Source organism: Dama dama, chromosome 2 (genome assembly GCF_033118175.1).
Source record: "Dama dama isolate Ldn47 chromosome 2, ASM3311817v1, whole genome shotgun sequence".
Classification (NCBI taxonomy): Eukaryota; Metazoa; Chordata; class Mammalia; order Artiodactyla; family Cervidae; genus Dama; species Dama dama.
Window position 1 is genome coordinate 23,664,494 of NC_083682.1, and position 6,456 is coordinate 23,670,949.

At 37.7% G+C, this 6,456-nt stretch overlaps 1 pseudogene; it reads left to right on the forward strand.

The window, feature by feature from the left end:
• The first annotated feature begins 524 nt into the window (after positions 1-524).
• Positions 525-4,232, forward strand: LOC133066828 (olfactory receptor 8B3-like; annotated as a pseudogene).
• The last annotated feature ends 2,224 nt before the right edge of the window (positions 4,233-6,456 follow it).

Genomic DNA, 6,456 nt, shown 5'->3' on the forward strand with positions numbered 1-6,456 from the left:
AGTTTAACTATGTTTATGGCTAAATAAGAGTGATTATGTTGGGAAATGCTAAAATAATCATTAGAAGCTGCTAAAAGTTCAATAATACAGTAGCTCAGCTTAAACATGCAAAGCCAGAGTTGTTGTGTGGTGGCTGACAGACATGGGTTGAGGTCACTGTGGTTGTAGAGGTTGTGTTTTGGCGTAAGAGAAATGTTGAATACATTCGGAAGGCACTTTGAGAAAAATAACATGATTTTCAGAAATATTTATTGAGTTCCTTCTCTGCACTCTACACTGTCCTTAGATCTAGAAGCCAAACAGTAAACAAAATAGAAGAAATGTTTTTCTTTACAGAACTTATAATTTATAGAACACAGGTATTCAGGGAGATAAAGCTCTGATGAGTGTTATGGTGGAGAGTCTAGTTTAATTTTTGTTCAGTTCAGTTCAGTCGCTCAGTCATGTCCGACTCTTTGAGACCCCATGAGTGCAGCACACCAGGCCTCCCTGTCCATCACCAACTCCCGGAGACACCAAAACTCATGTCCATCGAGTCACTGATGCCATCCAACCATCTCATCCTCTGTCGTCCCCTTCTCCTCCTGCCTTCAATCTTTCCTAGCATCAGGGTCTTTTCAAATGAGTCAGCTCTTCACATCAGGTGGCCAAAGTACTGGAGTTTCAGCTTCAGCATCAGTCCTTACAATGAACACCCAGGACTGATCTCCTTTAGCATGGACTGGTTGGATCTTCTTGAGGTCCAAGGGACTCTCAAGAGTCTTCTCCAACACCACAGTTCAAAAGCATCAATTTTTCAGTGCTCAGCTTTCTTCACAGTCCAACTCTCACATCCATACATGACCACTGGAAAAACCATAGCCTTGACTAGACGGACCTTTGTTGACAAAGTAATGTCTCTGCTTTTTAATATGCTGTCTAGGTTGGTCATAACTTTCCTTCCAAGGAGTAAGCGTCTTTTAATTTCATGACTGCAATCACCATCTGCAGTGATTTTGGAGCCCAGAAAAATAAAGTAAGCCACTGTTTCCACTGTTTCCCCATCTATTTGCCATGAAGTGATAGGACCAGATGCCATGATCTTAGTTTTCTGAATGTTGAGCTTTAAGCCAACTTTTCACTCTCCTCTTTCATTTTCATCAAGAGGCTCTTTAGTTCTTTTTCACTTTCTGCCATCAGGGTGGTGTCATCCGCATATTTAAAGTTATTGATATTTCTCCCAGCAATCTTGATTCCAGTTTGTGCTTCCTTCAGCCCAGCGTTTCTCATGATGTACTCTGCATAGAAGTTAAATAAGCAGGGTGACAATATACAGCCTTGATGTACTCCTTTTCCTATTTGGAACCGGTCTGTTGTTCCATGTCCAGTTCTAACTGCTGCTTCCTGACCTGCATACAGGTTTCTCATAGAGGTAGGTCAGGTGGTCTGGTATTCCCATCTCTTTCAGAATTTTCCACAGTTTATTGCGATCCACACAGTCAAAGGCTTTGGCATAGTCAGTAAAGCAGAAATAGATGTTTTTCTGGAACTCTCTTGCTTTTTCAATGATCCAGTGGATGTTGACAATTTGATCTCTGGTTCCTCTGCCCTTAATTTATGAGAACATAAAATATGACAAGTGATACTTATTGACTACTTACCATATGAAAGGCACTTTCTCAACCAGTTTACTTAGGATATTTTTCATTTAATTAACACAGTAGCCCAAAGAAAGAGATGCTAATTTTCCACCCCTATTTTCCCACATTGAACAGAAAAATTAAGTAACTTGTCCATAGAATTATAGTTTGTAAGTAGGAAATTAATATTCACAATACTCTCTCAACCCATAGCTCCTACTCTTTTCTATGACAGGAATAAGTTGATAACCTCGGTTACTGAAATGTTACAGAAAATGGCCCAGCAGAAGAATCAAGTAGAAATTTCAAATAAGTTTTTTAAAAGTATAAACTACAGAAGGAACATGTTGTTTAGTCACTAAATCTGTCCAACTCTTTGCAACACCATGGACTCTACCCATCAGCTCCTCTGTCCTTGGAATTTCCAGGCAAAAATACTGAAGTGATTTGCCATTCCTTCTCCAGGGTATCTTCCTGACCAAGGGATCGAATCTGTATCTCTTGCATTGGTAGGCGAATTCTTCACCCTGAGCCACTGGGAAAGTCCCATAGAAGGAATATACCACATTGCAATTTTTTGTAGAGATATTTAAGAGAGAGAAGAACTGAAATGAGCTACTGCAACTCTTGAAAAATTGCCGATAAAGAAACAAGGAAACCTAGAAATAGGAACCTTACAGAAAGCATGTCCATTTGGGAAATGGGAATAAAAAGGGAATAAAACAATGTAGTAGCTTTCCTTTCAGAGGTAGATGTAATGAAGAGATGGGAATTTACTTTGGATCTACACTGAAGGATGTATAATACCTAAATGAAAAGGAGTGAAAGATAGAGTCCCTAAGGAACTAAAGACTGATCACAATAAAGATATGTAATTTCCTTATTCCCTTTTATACAAATCTATACCCTAGGGAAAAGAGTCAGCAAGCATCTAGCCTGTTTTTAACCAAGTGCATTACATCAGGACTCTCATATTAAATTCCCTGTGTCTAATCAAGTAGCAAGTATGATGATAAAAGGCTTTAAAGCCTTTTCTGCTGCTTGAAAGGACTGAAATAATTATGAGAAATTATAATAGTTCAGAAAGGCTTCTCAGACATATGTCTTCTCTCAGAATCAAAGAACTCAAGGCTCAGAAACCTGAAATTGCATTTCCAATCCCAACTGGGTAAAAACCAAGGATAAGGGAGCCAGCCCTGAGGTTTTCTGAATTAAGGAGGGTGAGTTTCTGAATTTAATTTATAAACTTATTCCCTGTTTAGAGATGAAAGTATAGGGACCGAATACATGCCCATTCATTCTCATTTTGTGCAGATCTGAGACTTAGGTGAAACTAGCAGAGAAATCTGTTAGAAGGTCATCACAGAATGTTTATGACATTAGGTGGCTCTGCCCTGATCTATCCTTCTTGTCCTTTGTTTTTCCAGCAGTTATATTTGCATATAACAGCACTGGCCTTAACTCTGATGTTTGTGATTTCCTTTGTTATGTTTAGCTTATACAAGTCCACATCACTCTGTATCCTGACAAAGGTAAAGGCAGATTCTGTGGGACTTGGTAGGACTAGTCTCTGACATTCCCAGTGTTTACCCTCCCTTGAAGATGAGACCCTGTGGCAAGGGCTGGGTTGTTCTCTAATGGAACCCTTTCTCCTGTGTCCACAGATTCCCTTAGAGAAGAATGACTCCTGGAAATGACTCTTTTGTGACCGAATTCATTCTCTTGGGATTAACAGACCAACCAGATCTCCAACTCCCCCTGTTCATCTTCTTTCTAGGAATGTACATGGTGACTGTGATGGGAAATTTGGGATTGCTGAATCTAATTGTTCTAAATTCACATCTACACTCCCCCACATATTTTTTCCTCTTTAACTTGTCCTTCATAGATCTCTGTTATTCTTCTGTGTTTACACCCAAAATGCTAATTAACTTCACATCAAAGAAGAATATTATCTCTTATACGGGGTGCATGATCCAGCTCTACTTCTTCTGTTTTTTTGTCATTTCTGAGTGCTATGTGTTGACATCAATGGCCTATGATCGCTATGTGGCCATCTGTAACCCACTCTTGTATCATGCTGCCATGTCCCCTAAAGTGTGTTCCAGCCTTATGCTTGCTTCCTACTTGATGGCCTTTTCTGGTGCCATGGCTCACACTGGATGCATGCTGAGACTGACCTTCTGTGATGCAAACACCATCAACCATTATTTCTGTGACATCCTCCCTCTGCTCCAGCTCTCCTGCACAAGTACCTATGTCAATAAGCTTGTAGTTTTCATTGTGGCGGGCATCAACATCATTGTGCCCAGTCTCACCATATTTGTCTCTTATGGCTTCATCCTCTCTAGTATCCTCCACATCAAGTCCACAGAGGGCAGGTCCAAAGCCTTCAGCACCTGCAGTTCCCACATCATTGCTATTTCTCTTTTCTTTTGATCATGTGCATTTATGTATCTCAAACCATCTTCTGTTGGGTCTCTGGATGAGAGAAAAATTTCCTCTGTCTTTTATACCAATGTGGTTGCCATGATGAACCCCTTAATCTATAGCTTGAGAAATAAAGATGTGAAATTTGCTGTGAGAAAAACTCTGAGTTGTAGACAGCTTTGATTAGAAACACTGTCTCTCTTTGTAGTTAATCACAAGGTAGGAAGGTTCTGGTTTTAATAATAACAATTTTATTGACAATCCTCTTATCTTATTTCTTTCTCACCATGTTGAAGGACATTTGAATGTTCTCTTAATTTGTTTCTGCTCTTTGTAGAGTAGATCTTCCATCCTTCCTCACTATTTGCACAATTTCCTTTCCTCACGGTCTCTTACTATCACTTTTATGAAAAAAAGAAAAAAAAATTTTTTCTTTTAATCTCTTGGTGTTTTTCTTTAGCATTTGAACTTTTTTCCCCTCTGGAAATAGGAGACTGGTTTACAAATGATGAAATCAGGGGAAATGAAGGTGGCATAGTGTCATTAAAAGTGAAAGCTAAAGTCACTCAGTCATGTCCAACTCTTTGTGACCCCATGGATTTTCCATACAGTCCATGGAATTCTCCAGGCCAGGATAGTGGAGTGGGTAGACTTTCTCTTCTCCAAGGGATCTTCCCAACCCAGGGATCAGACCCAGGTCTCCTGCATTGCAGGTGGATTCTTTACCAGCTGAGCTACATAGTGTCATTAGGGTTCTCTTATCTGCCACTTCCCATTGGAAGCATGAATCAGACAATATTTTCTTTTTCCATGTTTCCAGTCTTCCTTGATCAAGAATATATCACATTTAATGACTGAGATGGCAAGTCCCATAATGACTGTTAAATATAAACCACTTTTCATCTGTAAACACTTATATGTTATGCTTCCCTGGGCAAAGGATTTCCTCTTCTTTGCACACGCAGTCTTGCTCATAATAGATTGTTAAAATATATTGCCTGGATCAGAGGGTGAAGTTCAAAGTGTTTATTGGTTTATTTACAGTTATATTTTTTCATAAAATTATCTAGACTAAATTAATATAGTTAAAAGTCTACTGATCTTAGTTAACATTGTTTCTACTTTATGTCACTAATTTTGTTTCAGTAAATATGACACAGGAGGAAATACTCCGTTTTAAAGTTGAATATGTTGTGTTACAGGATCGTATATTAATTTCTTTTAGTGTGCATATTGCTTTCTTTTTGGGGGAGGGTCTTTTGTTTGTTTATTTAGGAAAACTGTTTGTTGACTTTTGTTGTTGCTGTTGGGAAAGAGGAGGCCTTTTATTATACTGGGGAGATTACTGGCTCAAGTAAAAAGCATTGTGTCTACCACAAAACTAAGAAAAAAGCTTTGAAACACTCGACGACTTTGTAATTCACAGAACAGGACATGTAAATGAAGGAGCCCAGAATCTTGTTATGAGGTCAAGAATCAACAAGCCACATGACCAATAAATAAGAGGTCCCTGTGGGTAGTGTTCATAAGGCTTAGGGACTGCATTTTAATACATATTTTTTTCATATTCTATTTAGTACAGTTGGTGTACATGTAGTTCACAAAGCTTTCATAAACTTATGATGCACAATGACCATGTAATAGTAGTGTTTTGGAGAATGACGACAGAAAAATTGTGGCTATATATGAGGAAGAAGTTAGAGAGGACATTTTTTCCGAAGTGATTAGCAATTAATTAATTGAGTAATTAAATTTAGTAATTAATTGAGTAATTAAAACTCAAATTATGGATAAGGATCTTAAAAAAAAAGAAAGGTTGAAAAATAAAAGCCTATTTTTTGATTCTCCTGTTTGTTCTGGAACACCCTGGAAATATTATGGAGAAAATAGGATTTTTATGGATAGGATAAAAACTTAAGTTATTTGATAATAAAAAAAATTAAACCCACCAACCTCCAACCCTGTGGCTGTGACCTGGACACATCTAAATAATTCCTGATTTTGTTGGCTTCCGTATGCTACTACCTCTTGGATTTTAAGGTACAAAGTCCTCAAACTGCTCTTATAGCAATGAAATTTGAATGAAACATTTGGTGAATAAATCAAGCTATGACAGTGTCTTCTCTGAAATAAGATGTTGAGTTATTTTTTGAGAAAATAAGGGGAAGATAATACTCAAATATTTGCTTTTTGGATGTTTGGCATTTACTGAGAGTTTTAACTTCTTGTTAAAACTTCGTTTTATGGTTTAAAATGACCACTCATATCATATACCTGATCTCAAACATGCATGATTTTCACTTAACAAGTTGTATTTATATATTGTAGTTGATCCAGGTTTGTGTTTCTTTTATTTATTTACTGTCCCCTTTCATAGCATTTTTTTTTTATTGAGAGAAATGTATTA